This window comes from Alexandromys fortis, unplaced genomic scaffold (genome assembly GCF_014885135.2).
Source record: "Alexandromys fortis isolate MF-2015 unplaced genomic scaffold, M_Fortis_MF-2015_v1.1 scaffold_17, whole genome shotgun sequence".
Taxonomy (NCBI): Eukaryota; Metazoa; Chordata; class Mammalia; order Rodentia; family Cricetidae; genus Alexandromys; species Alexandromys fortis.
The window spans coordinates 2454863-2474089 of record NW_026067896.1 but is presented as its reverse complement, the minus strand read 5'-3'; the positions used below and the strand labels follow the sequence as shown (position 1 = coordinate 2474089).

Sequence of the window (19227 nt, the reverse complement as noted above, 5' to 3'; positions counted from 1 at the left end):
CCGTCTCCCCACTCGAGCGAGAAGAGGTCCGGGTGACCAGAAGGGCGTCGCCCGCCCCAAAGTCCGGGGCGCACCGGGCGAGAGCGCGCAGCGCGAGGCGAACGTGCGCGAGCCTATGAACCACCGCGTCCCGGAGGCAACCGGCAGTGGCGGCGGCGCCGGGGAGGGGGGTGACGTCAGGACGCAGGGTGCGCACCGGGCGGGGCCACGCCGGGCGGGGCCGGAGTGGGAGGTGGGGGCGGGGCCAACAGGGGCGAGGGCGGGGGAGAATGGCAGTTGTGGTGCTGGTCCCCGGCTGCGTCGGTCCGGCTGGAGTCACCGAGGGGAGTTCGGGAAAGCGGCCGGCCGCTACGCTTCCACCGGTAGCTCTTGCCCTAGCCGAGACGGTTCCGCGGTGGGGCTGAGGGCCGGGCCGTCCTCCGTCCTCCTTCAAGGCTGGTGCCTCCGCGGGATGGGGCCTGCTCGCCCGCCGCTCTGAGGAGCTGAGGTACGGCGGGGGCCGGGCGCCTCCCTTAGGGACGCAGGGGATTCGGGGCGCCGCTCGGGCCTCGGAACGGGGCCGGGAGGCGTGCGCGGCTGTCCCCGGGGCGTGCGGTCCGCGGCCCCGACGGTGGTGGAACTCCCCGCGGCGCTGCCCCGGGCGGGCGAGCGGGCGAGACCCGAGGGCGAGCGCCGCGGGGAGGCGGCGGGGGCGGAGCGCATTCCTGACGGGTGAAATCGGCCCTAACGGGACGCTTTCCGGGCCTCGCCGCGCGCGGACTTGGCCCCCGAAGCCGGTCGTCCCTGGGTCCCGGGAGGGCGGGCGGGCGGGCGGGCCGGGGAGGTGACCGCCTCCTCCGCCGGCGGAGATCGCGCACACGCTCGGGCACTCGCGCGCTGCTAGCCGAGCGGCCTGGGGGTTAAGCGTGTGAACCCGGGTCTTCCGGGACTCAACCTCCAGGGTGTTCCCCGGTCCCGAGCGAGAGGCCGCTGCTTTCAGTTTCCAGTTTTCCCTACGGTCTGGGGTTCCACTCTGCAGTTGTTCTCCCCTCTTTTTTCCATTTCCATTAGTGGGGAGAAGTCGTTTAGGGTTCGTTAATCCCGAGACAAGGGCAGCGAATAAAAGAGGGAAGAGGATGGTGAAGGCTATATATGGGAGAAAGAAAGGTTTAATTCTTTGCTCGTTGTCCCCTTGGCGATAGGAATACATAGCTGGTGCTTGACTTTGTGTAAGGTTCGCTGTTGAGAATGTGGTAATGATAGGAAGGACGGCCTTAAATGCCGCTGCAAATTTCAAACTTAGAGGTGGCGAGAAAGGTTGGTGTAAAATGGTAGCAGACGGCGGCGTGAAAGCAGTTCTTTCCTGGGTTGGTGCCCCCAAAATATTTTGGTCTTTCCTCATTCTACTTCGTGTGTGTCTTTGTGTGAAACTGGCTGTCTTTCTGTTTCTTTCCTATTTTAACCTGGATTCATTGACCCCTTTTCATTGTATGTAGTGTGACGATATACTTGTCTTTTTTTTTCCTTCCGGTTTTGCTGTTAGCCGGTCTCAGTGCACATCCTACCGCTTCTGTTTGTAATTCAAGTCATTTTCATATTTGCCTGCTTAAGCTTTAACATCGAGCTGTCTGTATTGAATTAAAATGTAAATATTTAGAAAATGGCGATGACCTTATTTTCAAATGTTCTTTACTTGGTGCATGCAATTTCTTGGGAAAGGATTTGGCATTGAGTCTCGGGACTTACTAAACCAAATTATGCAAAGCAAGCCCCCCTTTTTAAAGCTCTATTTAAAAATTACTGTATACAGTGTAATTTATTTTACAGTGTATTTTACAGTGTAAAAAATTACTGTATACTGTATACATGTGACCGCGGAAAAAAATTAATGCCCTTGTAAGGTGTCTTTCTTAGAAAGAAGAAAATAATACTATCTCGGGGTTCTCATTTGAGAACCCCAGTAAGGTTAGTTTTGTTTTAATTGCAGGATTATTTTAGAAGTTGAAACAGCCTATTCCTTACTAAAATAGCTTCTTTGAAATATCTCATCTTGGAACACAGGTAGTCAAGGCAGTGTTTCTGCAGTTATTGGTGTAATGTATTTGGGAATCATCACTCTTTTTGAGTTAGAGTTTCACTATGTGGCCTGGTTGGCCTGTATACCTGACTAACCATGAACTCATTGAGTTCATGCTCCTGATAGGATTAAGGGCCTGTGCTCCTTGCCCAGCTAGGAGTCACCATTTATATATATTTACATATATGTAAATATATAAATATATGCATAATTTCAGGCAGGCTTTTGGGGGCTTTGCACATGCTAGGCAAATAGCTTAATGCCCCCCTTTGTTTCTTTTCTTTCTTTCCTGTCTTTTGAAAGAGTCTTGTATATTTTCATGGCACATCCTGGTTTTTCCTAAACACCTAGATATGGCGCAGAAATCCTTTGGTTTCTAATCAGCCTTACCACCTGATACTCGTATATTCCCTGGCCACCTGCCTCCCAGCTCTTTGTGCTAGCATCTGTTTGTAGTTTAGCCACTTAGAGGTAGAGGTGGGAAAGTTGTTAGACGCTAACCTGAGCAGTGTAGCAAACAACACACACCACACACTGGTAACAAAGGTCATCACTCAGGGCACTGCAGACCAAGGGACATGGTTTCCTCCGGTTTCTAGTTAGACAAAATAGGTGTGATAGCTTGAAAATGTCCCTAGTCTAGTGCTTGGCCCAGAGTACGGTGCTGATAAGTTTGGGTACTTTTATATCAGTTATTCATTTGTATCTTCTGTAATCAGGAAATAGAGTTTTAGAGAATCGTTACATGTCCTTCTGAGGGTACTATAGGTGACAGTTGTCAAATGTAGGCCTATTCTTAGTAAGTGTATGCTCCATTATTGATTTTTTTTTTATTGTTGAGGTTTAGGTTGGGAAAAAAAAAACTTGAGCATCTTGGACTAACAGCCAAAGTAAAGTTGAGTTTCTAAATTACTATTTGATTGCATATTACAGTCCATTTGTCCAGCTAGTTCTTCTGCACAAAGTAGTAGCCTGTTTAAAAACACTCATGCTCGTGTAGGGAACACACTGGCTTAAAGCCTTTAGCCTGACTCCTAACTAGCAAGTAGTAGATTATGGAGAATAATCTAGTTTTCCATACCGAGGCAGTTTTCACCAAATATGATTTTTCTCACTTTTAAGTCACTGTGTATTGGGGAATATTATCTTAAGGTGTGTTACTTTTGGTTATGTTGTGGAGCTGTGTTACTGTGCCTGTCTAAAACACCTGATGGTCTTTAAAGAGCTGGACGGCCAATAACAAAGGGAAAGAAATAGGCGGGGCTGGCGGGCAGAGAGGATAAACAGTAGGAGAAATCTGGAGGGAGAAGGAACAAGAAAAGGAGGAGAGAGGAAAATGTTGGTTGTTTTTTACTCTTTACTCTCTAGGCTCTTTTGGGGGGCCCCACCACCCAACTCCCAAATAAATCATACACACACAAAAGCTTATTACTACTTAGAAACGCCTAACTGTAGCTTGGCTTGTTTCTTGCCAGCTTTTCTTAAATTATCCTATCTATCTTTGGCCTTGAGGCTTTTATGTTTTTCTATTCCTGTATACCTTTTCTTTCCTTCTTACTCCATGTCTGTCTGGGTGGCTAGCCCCTGAACTACTCCAGTTCTTTGTTAGCTGACAGAAGATCCATGATGTTGCAACAGCTTATGAGTAAACATACCTGTGCAGCTAAAGAGTTAAGGAAAAGATTCATTGTCTAACACGTTTGTATCTCAGGTGGCGGCAGACTTCAAGAAAAGCATTGACATAATGTTAGGTGTTTAAAACGTGGACACTTCATTGTTTCTCTATAGTTGTCATAATAGTGATGCTTGGTATACAGGAGTGAAAAGTAGATATTGCTGGGCTGCACACTGGTGGTGCATGTCTTTAATCCCAGCACTCGGGAGGCAGAGGCAGGCGGATCTCTGAGGCCAGCCTGGTCGCCAGAGCGAGTTCCAGGACATCCAGGGCTACACAGAGAAACCTTGTCTTGAAAAAACAAAACAATTTACCATGTAGGTGTTGGAGGAGAAGAGCAGCCATTGTTCTTAACTGAGTCATCTCTCCAGCCCCTGATGAATTTTTAATACTTACTTTATGTATATATGTGTGTGCCTGGGTGTAATGAGTACAGGACTGAAGGAGTTAGAAGAGGGAATCAGATGCCTTGAAACCAGAGTTACTGTTGTTTGTGAACTGCCATGTTGGTGTTGGTAACTGAACCCAGGCTGTCTGCAAGAGTAGTACTTTAACTACTGAGCTATCTCCAGCCCAATAACTTTTTTATTAGCATTATTTTGGAAACTATTTCACTACCTTAGAACTATTGTATAGTCTTGCTCTCTTGATGTTATCTAGTATTTTGTTTTGTTTCTTAGATTTTTGAGACAAGGGCTTGTATAGCCCTGGCTAATCTCAGAGGAATTTACTGTGCAGATGGGGATCACCTTGAATTCCTGATCCTCCTCCCACCTCCCAAGTGCTAGGATTACAAGCCTGCTACCATTTCCAGCTAGCATTTTAAAAGTCATTTGCTAGAAAATTACTAATTGTTGATTTGGTTCTTTTTTTTTAATTTTTAAGAATTTAATTTACGGGCACGTATGTTTTGGCCACATGTATTTCTATATACCATGTGCACATCTGGTACTCTTTTGGTTGGCCAGAGAGATTACAAGATGGTTGTGAGTTGCCATGTCGGTCCTGGGAATCAAACCCAGAGCCTTTGGAACAGCCAGGTGTCCTTAGCTGCTGAGCCACCTCTCAGCCCTGTTGGTTTGCTTTAGAAGTCCTATTTTGAGAGCTTTTGCTATTTGAAGGTCTCAGAAGGAGAGAGTTAGCTGTTTTAGCTTAAAGAAAAGTTTGTAGATTGGATTCTGAAGCACAGTTTTGTTTATTTAAGCCCCAAAGAAACTTCAGAACTGTCTCTTTAATCCACAAAGCTAGAGTTGTTGCCTTAGAAGTGTGTACCTAACAGTTTTATTCTGCCCCACTCTAGAGACCCCCTCAGAGTGAAGCTAGCCCTTGTGCTTTGAATACCTAGCTTGTTGCCATGTTACCTTCTCAAGTTGAGTCATTGTCAGCAAACTAGTTGGAGAGGACCAAGAAGCCAGGGCAGGGTACTAGGAAACTGATAGCATTAGCAGCAGGCAGAGGTGGGTAATCTCTGTGAGGTCTAGACCAGCCTGATCTACATAGAGACTTCAGGCCAGCCAGAGCTACATAGTGAGGCCTGTCTCTGAAACAAACAAAATATCAACAAAACTTCTGGACAAGTACCATGTACTACTAAGAACTACCATGTCACAAGACAAGTCATTAGTCTAAGAATTATAAAGTTATATTTGATGATTTCTGAACCAAGCCTTATTATTTGGACCTCAGAAGGTTACAGTTATTATTTATGCATGATCGCACATAAAATGTGTGTAGGTGATGAAAGCTCTGTGGTGGCAGGATTGTCACCCTTGCTCCTGCTGCGGGTCTTAGCACTTGGTACAGTCTGCAGTGAAATAATTTTATAAAATATGTACAGTGTGAAGTCACACACTCATGTACTTCTTTCTCTGTTCTCTCTCCCCTCTCATTGCACATAACCTAGGTTGGCTTGAATTCCGGATCGTTCTCCTTCTCTTGCGTATTATAAACTGTGGTTATGTTGTGCCGGGGATGAAACTCTGGGCCATGTGTATGCTAGGCAATCATTCTGCCAACCGAGCTACATTCCTAGCCTGAAACAGCTCTTTCAAGCCACAATTGTAATTTAGGATTTTTCCAGTATCATATTAAGTAAGAAAGTAGAAGAAATAAAGTGAACATAATTTCTTTTTAAAAAATAAGGAATTTTATTTAGCCCAATACACCCAAAATAATACTTCAATGTAGTGAATAGATGACTTTACATTCTTTCATTTTCATAGTAGAGTGTAACTCTAAGAATATTTTGTGTGGCATGTTCCTCCCTGCAGAGATTCTTTGTCTTTTTTTACTGTCATCTTGAAAGTTTTTTTTTTTTAACTTGTCTTTTGAAGCCAAATACAGAATTGGCACTTGCTATTGCAGGATTATTGTGTTGTGTTGAAGGGCACCGGGATTCTGCTCTGCTGTGCTTTGTGCCTCACTGCCCTGTCAGATGAGGGGTCAGTGCCATCCTTTAAATTAACTAGGTGTGTGCAACACTGGCTGACCCGACAGGACGCTGCAGAAGAGCTCTTTGATTAGTAGTGAGTGTCTTGTCTTCCCGAGGCTGGGTGTGGAACAGAAGAAATCCGTTACCTCCTCTGAACCCTACTACTCTCCGTGGGTTGGAATCCATCACAGTGATGTCCAGGTTGCCTCAAAATCCAGTGACAGATGACAGGAAATTACAGAAGACTTGGAAGAAGAGGAGGCAGTGTGACCGGGGGACCAAGATTGGAGCAATATAGCCAAAACCCAAGAATTGCTTATAGTCAGAAAGACTGGAAGAGCACAGAATAGATTCTCCCACAGAACTACAGAAGGGAACACAGCCCTGTTTGTAATCTCAGAACTGTTGTTTAAGCACTACTAGTTTGTAGTTATTTGACAACACGCACGGGAAACTAATATATATCAAAGATCTTCAATAAACCAAAGATTTGCACTTATCTTCCCTTTCTGTCCCGCATCGTGATTATTAGGTACTAGAGGTAACATTCTAATCCTTTCTTAGAACTGTCAGGGGAAGTGTGTTAACCCTCCAGCCTCAACAGGCTTAAATAGATTACACCCTATAAGAATGTCCTGGAACTTTTTTCTTTCCTCTTTGCCCAGCTGTTGCTTTTTACTCTAAGGTGTAGTTGGTATTTGGTGGCGGGGTAGGTAAACTGCTGATAGGGAGAAGCTAACAGGTCTGCTCCTTAAAGTCTGGTTTCTTTTCTTTCTTTTTGGTTTTTCGAGACAGGGTTTCTCTGTAGCTTTGGAGCCTGTCCTGGAACTAGCTCTTGTAGACCAGGCTGGCCTCGAACTCACAGAGATCCGCCTGCCTCTGCTTCCCGAGTGCTGAGATTAAAGGCATGCCCTACCACCGCCTAGCTAAAGTCTGGTTTCTAAAAGATCCTTGCACACTTTTCTCTGTCCTGTACCCTAATGTTGACATGTTGCAGCACTGATCTCCTTCCTCTCTGTAGTTACTCCCTTGGTGATTTTACACAGCACACCTGAAACAACTCCCGGATTACATTTCTGGGCCTACCTCTACCCCCTCCTCCAGCTCTGGAAGGTGTGTTTCCACCTAGATAGGTTTTGTAACGTGGTTGAGGGTTTTAGAAACTGTTACCCATCTCCCTATCTTAGGAGACCCTCTCTGTTTCTCAGTGACTGCTTTTCAGACTGTTCTTTCAGCAGTCAGTAGTTAAGTATTTACTATCTCCATGTTAATACATTGTTGAGCTAGCCAGAATGTTTTTAATCTTTCTTTTTCCCAGTTGAACGAACAGTCTTCTTTTATAGCAGCTTCCTGTTTTCTAATTGATCAGGTATTGTATATTATTTATAATGAGGTTGACTAAAACTACATAGCACCATTCTGCTCTGCTTTTCAGTAAAGAACGAGGCTTAACTAGGTAAATAGGTAGGTGGGTGTGGTGCTGTGGGAGGCTGTGGCATGTGGGACCAGTTTATTCTGAACTCGTAGTGTCTGTTTCTGGGAATCAGAGAGTGTCTTGGGCAGAAGGTGAATATATAGCTTTAGAAAATGGTACTTTTCAGATCTGGAATGGATTTTTGAAAATGGATACTTACCTGTGCTAATGGTTTGTCCCTTTCCCCCATATTTAGAAGTAATGTGAAGATATTTGTTCCATTTTTAATATTAGGTCACTAGAGTTAGATTTATCTATGTATGTGCAATAAGACTGAAAACTCCGTATTTACTTTCAAGAAATGTATGAATTTGATAATGTGTTCCAAATTTCCAAGTGGCTGGCTGTATTGGTGAGAAAAGTCATTTCAGCCTGGAGAGATGGCTCGGGGTAGGGTGAGAGCGCTGCTCTTCCAAAAGTTTCTGAGTTTGGTACCCAGCACTCACATCAAACAGCTCAGAGGTGACTGTAACTCCAGCTTCAGGTGATTCGGCATCTTTGTAGGGACTTTGAGGGCATTCACACACATACTGACTGGATGGAATTACAGCAGATAGAAGATGGCAAAGGAAAAGGTTGATAAAATTGAAAGTAGAATAGGAACAGTTGCCAAGTTAATGAATGAAGGAGAAGTGGCACAAATGAGCATATTGGCCACAGACAAACTTAGGCTGTCAGGTATATAATTGCAATTCCATAAGGAGAGGAGAGGAGAGAAAATGTTATAGTTAAAAGCATTAAAAGAAGTTATTTCCTTATTTGTTTGAATTTAAATCCAAGAAGTTTAGTGAGCTGCAAACAGAATTAATGCAAAGAAAACAGACTTTAGGCTCATCTTAAACTGTTAGTGAGAGCTAATGACCATTACCAGTTTTATTGCATTTGGAGTCATCTTGTATACATATCTCAGGGTATGCATAAGGGTGTTCTTAGACAGGTGTAATTGAAGAAAGAAGTCCTACCCTGAATGAGGGCAGCATCATGAGTAAAAATCAATTGAGCACTGGCATTTTCCTAACAAGATGCAATGTGGCCTATATTTGCATGTGCGTGCATGCGTGCGTGCGTGCGTGCGTGCGTGCGTGCGTGTGTGTGTGTGTGTGTAGAGGCCAGCTACCTCACGTCTTGCTGTGGTGAACTATATTCTTGAACTGTGAATCCAAACTAAACCTTAAGTTGCTTTTTTAGTTGGGTATTTTATCACATCAACAAGAAAGAAAGCCAATATAGTGCTTAACCAAGTATATAAATTAATAAAACAGAAATAAAAAATTGCATTGCCAATAGGGGAATTAATGAAAACAGCTTACTGTTGTGAGCTCTGCACACCAACAAGTACCAAAGAAAGGTCTGAGGCTTTAGGAAGGCGATGCCAGATGAGAACTGAAGAGCCCCAGAGATGGCAAATATGTCGAAAAATAGTGCTTAGTTATTCCTGTGGAGAGACCCTGACAGCAGCATGGTCTTTCAGAGCATTATCTTACAAAGGAAAACTTAACTGGGGCTGGCTTACAGTTCAGAGGTTTCGTCTCTTATTGTCATGGCAGGAAACATGACAGCAGGCAGGCATGGTGCTGGAGGAGCGGAGAGTCCTACATCTAGATTTGAAGGCAGCAGGAAGAAACTGAGCCACCAGACCTGGCTTGAGCTTCTGAGACCTCAAAGTTCCTCACCACCTAGTGACACACTTGCTCCAACAAAGCCACACCTACTCCAGCAAGGCCACATCTCCTAGTAGTTCTATTCTCTCTGAGCCTATGGGGCCATTTTCTTTCAAACCACCACAAATTGGCTCAGTCTTTGACAGAATTATTTTTTATAATATTTATTTATTATGTATACAATATTCTGTCTGTGTATGCCTGAAGGCCAAAAGAGGACACCAGACCTCATTACAGGTGGTTGTGAGCCACCATGTGGTTTCTGGGACTTGAACTCAGGACCTTTGGAAGAGCAGGCAATGCTCTTAAGAGCCATCTCTCCAGCCCCAGAATTATTTTTTAATTACATTTTTTGAAGGAGGTGGGGGTATGTGTGTGTGGGCATGAATGTGAAGGTCAGGTCAGAGAACTTCTTAGCTTGTAGAATTGAACTCAGGTCATCATTCTTGGTGGTGAGCACCAAGCTGTCTCATTGGCCCCTCTGAAAGGGTTTTGTAGGTATAAAAAATGGTACAGTAATTTATAAAGGAGTTTCATAAATGTGACAATTAGAAATCATAGTTTCTATATTTCAAGACATCAAATTAAAAATCACATTTTGATAAGGTTAAATATTGAATGTTTTCAATGAAAAGGGGACAGTGTTTCAGTGTAAAAATGAACAAAAAGTGAGCAGATAAAGTAGGGATGCATGTAAATGCACTAAGTTGTTTAGTAATGAAATAAATTGAAGCTAGTAGTTTTTGCTATTCAAAAAGCTTTTACCGTAATAAAAGATGTTGATGAGCATTGAGGGGAATAAGCACCAGGAACACAACACCTTAGTCTACTTCAGGTGCTTATTTTAGAAGTCCACGTCATTTAAAAGATAGTAGGTGATTCACACACATGACTCTATCGGTTCAGCAGTGGACTGGATGGAGAGAAGGTCATTATTCAACAGTTAGTGTTAAAGCAACTGAGTAACTATTTAGATGTAAAAGTTTTATCTTTTGCTTACATTAAAAATTTTGAATGAATCAAACAATTAGGGAAAATAAACTTTAGAAGTAGCAGAAGACATTAGAGAGTTTTATTTATTTTGAATTATGTTTTTCAGTGCTTGAGAGGCAGAAACAAGCAGCCTGAGAGATTGAGGCCAGGCTGGTCTATGTAGCAAGTTCCAGGCCAGCCAGGGTTACACAGTAAGACCCTCCCCCACCCCAAAATTCATTAAATTACATTTGTTTATTTATTGTGGGGTGGCCTGTACGTGGAGCTTTTGTCCTTCCACTGTGATGGGTTGGGCTGAGGTGGTCACTCTTAGTGGCAAGTACCTCAAGTTATTGCCAGTCCATTAATTTTAAAAGTATAGTCTTGATACTTAACATATTTAGTGTACTTTATATCCCATAGCTACTTGTAGGGTAAAGATGATTGTTTTCATAGTTTAAAATTTTACATATAGACCAGGCAGTGGTGGCACGTGCCATTAATCCCAGAGGCAAATTCAGCCATATCTCTGGTCTACAGAGGGAGTTCTAGGACAGCCAGGTCTACACAGAGAAATCCTCTCTCAAAAAAAGAACAAAACAAAATTTATGTGTAGAAAAACTGTATGATTAAATAAGGTCACATAGCAATAGCAAACCCAAAATATTTATGTACAAACACTGTTTTCTGTAAGCTACATTGTGTTGGGTACCAGAGAGCCAAGCCAAGGCTTAGCTAATATTTCACTTCAGTAATAAGTTAGGTCTAGATACTTGGTCAGAGGGTGATTTGACATTATTCTTAAAACTTCTCTTTGGAGTGATTGCTGTCCATATTTGTAATGGAGATCACAGATTCCCTCTAGAGCAGTGACTCTCAGCCTTCCCAGTGCTGGGACCCTGAAGCACCATCAATAAAAACTCAACCAGCCACTGGCTCTTACCTTGACCTAAGTCTGAAATGGTGATCCTGCCTCCAGAAATCTCAGAATGAGACTGACTGAGAGCTGTCTCCTTCTGTTTTATAATGTTCTCTGGGACTGGGATTAAAGACGTGCATCGCCCGGTTTCTATGGCAACTAGTGTGGCTGACGGGATTGAAGGTGTGTGTTAACCACTGCCTGGGCTGTTTTACTCTCTGATCTTCAAGCAAACTTTATTAAAATACAAATAAAATGCCACTACTTGACCCTTTAATACGGTTCCTCATGCTGTGGTGACCCCCAACCCTAAAATTATTTTTGTTGCTACTTCATAACTGTAATTTTGCTACTGTTATGAATCGTAACATAAATATCTTATATGCAGGATATCTGATATGATATGTGACCTTTGTGAAAGGGTCATGACAGACAGGTTGAGATCCACGGTTGTAGAGTATTGTCTGTCACTGAAGATGGTGAGGTCTTGACTTCCAAGTTTCTCCTGATGCTGGCTATTTTCTGTTTACCACTCACACCACGCCCTCCAGGGTCCACGCCCTCCAGGGTCCACTTTAAAAATTGTAGGCCAGGTGTGGTAGCACCTCCCTTTAATCACAGTGCCCAGGAGGCCCAGGTTGGTAGGATTCTGTGAGTTCCAGGCCAGCCTGGTCTACATAGTGAGTTCCTGGAGTTCTACTATTTGAAGTGATATCCATGGATTTGTTGGCCCAGCAGCCCCTCATTTTCACTGAGAACAGCTCCTCCAGAGCTGCCTTGTTAGTGCACTGCTCCCTATTCCTGGTCATTCCGTCATTATTGGAGGACCATTTGACCCAGCTCGGCCAATTCTAGAGAGCTTGCCTGGAACTCTTAGAACAAGAACTTAAAAGGATAGTTGGATTTTCTTTACTACTGAGGCTGTCAGCATTGAAGCTACCCATGGCCAGCTGAAGAGCAAGCAGAAAAATATAAGGGGGTGGGGAGAGGGAGAGAGAGGTGAGTGGGAGGGAGGGAGGGAGGGAGGGAGGGAGGGAGGGAGGGAGGGAGAGAGAATTCTTTGAGACAAGGTTTCTCTGTGTAGCCCTGGCTGCCCTGGAACTAGCTCTGTGTGTAGACCAGGCTGGCCTTGAACTCACAAAAATATGCCTATTTCTGGCTCCTGTATGTTTTTATTTTATATTTGTGAATGTTTTTCTGTACCACATGTGTCCAACCCAGATATCTATCTGTGCCTTGGACCAGTGGAGGTCAGAAGACAGAACTGGAGTTAGAGACCGTTGTTGGCTATCATGTGGGTGCTGGGTGCAGAACTCAGGTCCTCTGTGAGACCAGCAAGTGCTCATAAATGTTGATCCATCACTTCAGCCGCCAGATGCACTCTTCATTCGCCCTCTGTCCTGCTTTGTGACCCAGAATGTTAGCCTCTAAGAATGGACTCAGTTTCCTCTTGTTGCCTTTTAGTTGAGTTTAGCCAAATTTGAGGCCTCGGTTGGTTGGCCACCTTTCTAAGTGGCCCTTCAGTCACCTCTTTGAGAATGCTTTTATTTTTCTTTTAAGATTTATCTTTTTATTTTATGTGTCAGGGCATTTTGTGCCTGGTGCCTGCACAGGTCTGAGGAGAGCAGGAGATCCCCTGGAAGGAGTTATGTGGGTAGTTGTGAACTGCCCTGCGAGCACTGGGTCGCCCGCACAGGGAAGTCTTTAGCTGCTGAGCCTCTCTCCACTGCCAGCTTTGCCTTTACTAGTACTGTGGCCAGGACAACTTTTCTTAAGTCTGTGGATTGAGCCTTCTGACTGTAAGATACTGTGTTTGTAAATTGAGTATTTTAATCTAGAGCACATTTTTATTTAAATCAGTATTATAAGTGTTGGTAGGTGTTTAAGTTGATTTGTTCAACGTTTGTAGTCTTTACAAAGTGTAAGAAAATAATTTGTCAAGTTAATTCATTTAAGTAGTTTCAGAAGAAACTAATTTCTGCTAGAGAAAAGGCTCAGGGTTGAATCATTCATTTTGCCTTTTCAGAGGACTCCATTTTAGTTCCCAACTCCAGGGGGATCTGGTGTTCTCTTTTAGCCTTACACACATGGATGACGCGCGCGCGCGCACACACACACACACACACACACACACACATAAATCTTAAAAACTGTTTAGCACTTTTACTAGGTCTTTAGAACACATGGGTTTTGTATGTGGTACCTTTGTTTGGGCTATTACATTTCTGTTTTCTTTTTCCAGCTCTGGCTGTCCTGGAATTCACTATGTAGATCACACTGTCATTGACCTCATTGTGACCCATCTGCCTCACCCTCAGTTCCCCACCTCTCTGGGGCTCATTTCATTTCTCAGTTCCACACATTCCTCCAGAGATAGATAAAAGAATCAAGGGGAGGGAGTGTAAACACTGGACTAGAAGGTAGAACAGTAATCTGACCTGCTTCTCCTTGGTTGAAATACAGGAGACACTGGGGTTCCTTTGCCACTGAAAAACTAATTTGTTAGTGTTTAGTTAAGGCAGTTGGAATTGTGCTAAATGGGAAAAGGAGGCATTTCTCACTGTTTCATTAGCAGAGTTCCTTGTGACACTGATGTTTGAGAAGGGACAGAATGGAGTCTACTTACCTTCCAGTCTCAGGAACTGCTGCATGCTTTCCCACTAAGATAGGCATTATTGTCATGGAGGTTGCATCCGTTAGGGTTTCCCAGATAAACAAATGTTGCAGATATACAGAGCAGTTTTGTGTTGTTTAGAAATTGGCTCACGTGGTTGTGAAGGCAGAAGCATATACCATGATATGCAGGCTAGAGGTTGAGGAAAACTGCTGTATTGCAATCCTAGTGCAGATGTTTGGGAACCAGAGGAGCCAGAGTTATATAAATTCTGAGTTCAAAAGGCCTGGAAACCAGAAGCTCTCAATTCCAAGAGTGGAGAAAGATAGATCTCAAGCAGAGGGCAAATTCGCCTTTTCTCTTTCTCTCTCTCCAGGCACTCGTGGATTAGCTGGTGTTCACACACATTAGTAAGGGCTCTTCTGTACTCAGTCTGCTGATTTAGGGCCTTTCTTGTCTACCAGCCGAAATTCTGTCCCCACCACTGCTTTTCTTCATGCTATCGGTGTTGTATAGTTGAACAAATCAGTTGGGACCCTTTCTGTGCTGTTTTATCATGTGCTGTAACTCTAAAATGGTTAAGTATTTTTTGTACAGTGCAAGCACCTGGGTTGGGAGAGACGGAGAGAGATTTAAATCAAAAGGAGTTTAGGTTCCATAGACAGGAGTGTGCTGAGGAGGCTATCTTAGCCATGGTGGCCTCTTATGGTGAAGGAAGCTGGATTAGGACATCCAACAGCAACCCACAGAACAAAGAACATGCCTTACTTTTCTAAATTTTCGGGACAGGAGTCTCTGGATTTAGATGGAGAAGCCTCTAAGTAGTAGTTTAGTGAAGGTACTAGGTAGGCTGTAATTTAAATTAATTCTGTTGTCCCACCCTGCTTTGGGGCTGCTATAATTTAAGAATTTAGTTGTTTAGGGAAGGTGCCAGATAGGGAAAGCATGGCTGATCCCCTCTACAAGGGCAGCATCTGTGACCTGTATACCACCCATCCAATTTAGACAGTATACTGTCAGCAACTGAGGCAAGGGCAGGTTTTTTTGCCCACATGACTAGCTTTTGCCATAAAGAAGCCATATTGTTGACTGAGTTTTCTGTCCCACCAGGTCCCTTAGTTGTTAAGTCCCAAAGAAATACACAGAGGTCTACATTAATCATAAATTGGTTGACCCAGTAGCTTAGGCTTCTTATTAATTAATTCTTATAACTTATATCAGCCATAATTCTTATCTGTGTTAGCTACGGTGAGGCAGTCACATCTTGCTTGCTCTGTGTCTGGGTGACCACTGCAGACTGAAACTTTCCTCTTCCCAGAATTCTCATTGCCCTGTCTCTTCTTCCTGCCTGGTTGCCCTGCCTATACTTCCTGCCTGGCTACTGGCCAAGCAGTGTTTATTTAAAATACAAGTGACAGGGTACAGACCATTGTCCCACAGCACCATATGAAGTTTTTTTTGATACTCATCGTCTTTGTTGAAATAGATCGGTGCTACCAGAAACGAACATGTCTCACTGTCATGAAAAGCCTTAGGTTATTAAACATATTGAATGCCATATTCTGTAGGTCTTTGAAGTGTTTGAATACCATTTAGCTAACTAAATATATCTGTGTATGACCTTGAAAACATACCTAACGTGACTATAAGTTTAATATTATGGGTGACTATTAGCCTGTATTTTTAATTATGCTAAATAGCTTATAGAGATAACTTTCAGTGACTAGAAATTTACATTGTTAAATAAGCTGTATAGGTACAATACCTTAAACAAGATTAGAAACATATATACAGTGTAACAAGAATAACCTTAAATTTGTTTCTCTACACAAAATTCCATACCATTGTAAAATATTTGACTAGTAGTTGCTTTTTTTAGTTTAAAAGTAGATTCAGTAATCTGCCCTTTTATCCTATCATTTCTATATCATATGCCCCTTTTTTTTCTTTGTATGTTTATCCCTTTTTTATTATGACCAATATTAACTAGTAACCAACCCCCCCCTTAAATGAAAACAAACATTCATAACCAGTATTTTGGGAATGTGGCTGTCATTCTCTGGACTACTTCCTGTTGGTTGTGGGTGCTGGACTTTGGGAGGGGGGAGACCTTGAGAAAATGAGGATGATTGTTAGGTCTTGTCTGGAGTATTCTGTGAGGCTGGGTCATCTCAGTCAGCAGCCTTGAAGCCGTTCTGGATCCAGGGTCACCTGGACCATCCCATTTTTATTAGTGTTTAGTCCACTTGCTCTGAAAATATGTAAACTTTTAAAGGTAACATACATATTTGTAATACAAGTATATGCTGTGCTTGTACATAAGTCAGCCAAAGATTGTTATCTTTTGTTCTGTGTTTGAGCAGGTAACATTTACATCACATGTCTTGTAGTTCTTTATGTCTGCAGTCAGAAGTTCAGGGGGTCTTCCTCAGTCAAACCTGATTTTCTTTAACCCAGAATGAACCCACAGCTTCTTATTTCCTGTGGAAATTAAAGCAAACCCTCTCCCCCAAAGTAACACTTCTTTTGTCTTAAATTTTGAAGTCAAGATATTTTTAAAATATATAGGTTGTTTTAATCAATGAGCATTCATAATCCAGCATCTCTTAGCAGCCAAAAAATTTAAAGACACCACAATAACATATAGGATCTGGCTCTGTATTTCCCATCTTTATGTGACTTCTTTTTTATTACTTACTTCCCTTTTAAGGACTTTATTATTTTAAAGTTATATATATTTCTTTTTGTGACTGTCTATACCTTCCCTTTTCTCTCCTAAGCTTGCACATATTTTTAAGCACATTCTAACCCATTTGGAGTTTTTTTCATCTGATTCGCTTTATTGCCTATCTGTAATCTCTTTCGGACTGCATGAGCCTTTAAACTGTTAAGTGGCATGGCTAGGACCAAAGCCTCTACTTTGACGCCTGACTCCACTCACTTGGTTCTCTGAGAGCCTAGCTTCATGGTGTAGGTACCAGCAGGAGAGCCACATTTCCTGCCTCAGCTCTGGAGAGCTTTGGATCCACACTGCCACTGAGTAGTGTGCAGCCCACTGCTCATAAACCCCAAAGAGCCCCCTGCCCTTGCTGATAGCACGAACCAAGGAGCTGCCCCTGTTTGCCACTAGCAAACAGAGTTTACCTGGGAAAAGTCAATCACCAAGAAGCCACTCTTGACTCCGTTTTTTGTGTGTTTAGAATCCCTTTTTAAGCTTTGTCAGGTCTTACTTGGAAAATCCGGCCCCACATTGGAATACCATTTGTAGGTGGAGTTTCCCTGTGTCCCAGCAGCTGCTCTCAAATAACCAGCCTGCAGGTGCAATATTAATTATAAATGCTCAGCCGATAGCTCATTTTCTACACATCCTGCTTCCTCTGTCTCTGCTGCGTCTCCCTGACTCCACCCTTCTTCATCCCAGCATCCTTAGTTTGGTTGTCCCATTTGTACTTCCTGCCTGGCTACTGGCCGGTCAGCTTTTTATTGACAATGAGAGCAACACGTTTTCACAGTGTACAGGATTATTTCACAACAAAAGTGTTTTAGTATTGTGGTTTATAAGTGGGGTGTGCAGCCAAATCACTGAAAATTTTAAATACCAAAACAATACCAAAGATTGTATACCTAATCTACAAACGGTCTCATACCATATATACTTTTTGTGATTGTCATTTCTCAGTTCTGTATGAATCTTTCCATAGATTATGTTTGGATTATGTTTGCTCATTTAAGTGCCCAGTTGAATACTCAAATGTTATTTATTTACTTATTTATTTGTTTTTCAAGACAGGATTTCTCTTTGTAGACCAGGCTGGCCTCAAACTCGGAGAGCCACCTGCCTCTGCTCCCAAGTGCTGGGAATAAAGGTGTGCTTAGAGATTTTGTTGTTTTTACCAACTATACAGCAATAGATAGATTTATCTATGTATTATTATTTCACTGGAAGGATGAACACCTGGGCTTAAGAATATTTCTGTTTTAAAATAATGGTAAATTGGTTTGCACACACACATTGTGCTTAGATTCTTCAAGACTTGAGGTGATTATTTCACTGGACTGGATTATCAGCCTGTACAATGTTGTTGGTATCTACAAAATAGTATCTAATGTTTGGATTTTTGTTGGGTACCAGCCACAACAAAAGTACCTCTCACCAGGGAAAAGGTGTGGGGATTAGAAATATAGTAAAGAATATGAAGATGCGAATGGAAATAATAAAACAAAGAAACATATGGGATAGTATCTGGAGGGAATTCCAGCGAGTTCTGAAAATTCACCCGTGTTCAATTGAAAATTGCAGGCTACATTCATAGTTAAACATTCTATTGCTAGAACAAAACAAGTCTCGTCACACCCTAGACCAAAACATTCTGTAGGCAAACCACTCCCTGGGTGAAATCCAGTGTTATCTCCATAAAGGAACTCTGACCTTTGGTCGGCATGGAAACAGGCTCACATTTTCAGACCTCCACAGATTTTTACTTCTTTAGTTGTGATTGTTGTTAAATTATTTCCTGTCTGACTAATTTTTGTAATACTCAAAACCAACTGCTTGAGTCTTTGTGTGTCTCTCAGACTTTACGTTGTTTTCCTCCTGCTACAGTGTAAAGTCTACTTGGAGATTGAGAAAGCTTGTCCTTTGCTAACCGTGTTTCCCAGTTTATTCTGTGTGCTTTTGTTTTGCTCCAGTTTGGTAGATGCTGTGAGATCGCTTCCAAAGTAGTTGTGCCATCTTATTTTCTCACCGCCATCGTGAGAGAGTGCTCACTCCTCCACATCCCTGCCAGCATCTAGAAATACCACTCTCCTGGTTTATTCGTTTACCGCATAGTGACCTGTCTGTGTGGCTGTAATGACAGTGGATGGTGTTGTGCCCTCTGTCCAGTTCTCTTTGGGGTTGTCTGTTTTATGTGTTAATGCTCGTCATCTGTCTGAACATCATTCTTTTGTGGCGTGTGTCTGCTGCACGCTGGTAATGCTCGCTTCCTGGACCTTCTTTTGCCGTTTACTGCCTTTTATTTTATGATTAGCACTTGTAATGTTCTGTATAAGAAATCTTTTTGTTGAAATATTCTCATTGTCTCCTAAAAGCTTCTTCCATTTAAATTTGTAAATTTGCTGTAACTGATTTTTAAAAAATTGATTTTATTATATTCGCTTGTGTGTTTTTATGTTCCCCATGATACAGTATATGCATGCAGAGGAAAGCTTTGAGGAGGTGCTTCCCTCCTTCAACGATGTATATTCCAGGAATAGAACCCAGGCCATTAGCTTGTGTGGCAAGTGCTTTTATGGGGTGAGCCATTGGTCAAATTCCTGATCCTCTCTCAATTTTAAAAAGACCAATTTTAGTGCTCAACAAGATCACCTTTGTTAAAAATCAAATATAATAGGTGACATTTTGTTTTTTCGGGTTTTTTTTTCT

The 19227-nt window shown here is 42.7% G+C and overlaps 1 protein-coding gene across 1 annotated transcript in view; it reads left to right on the top strand.

Annotated features, from left to right (window-relative positions):
- Positions 1-338: 338 nt before the first annotated feature.
- Positions 339-19227, top strand: part of Rnf19a (ring finger protein 19A, RBR E3 ubiquitin protein ligase) — a 39771-nt gene continuing 20882 nt past the window's right edge. Inside the window, exon 1 of the mRNA XM_050161207.1 lies at positions 339-487. The gene's annotated coding sequence lies outside the window, so the exon portion shown is untranslated. The remainder of the gene's footprint in view (positions 488-19227) is intronic.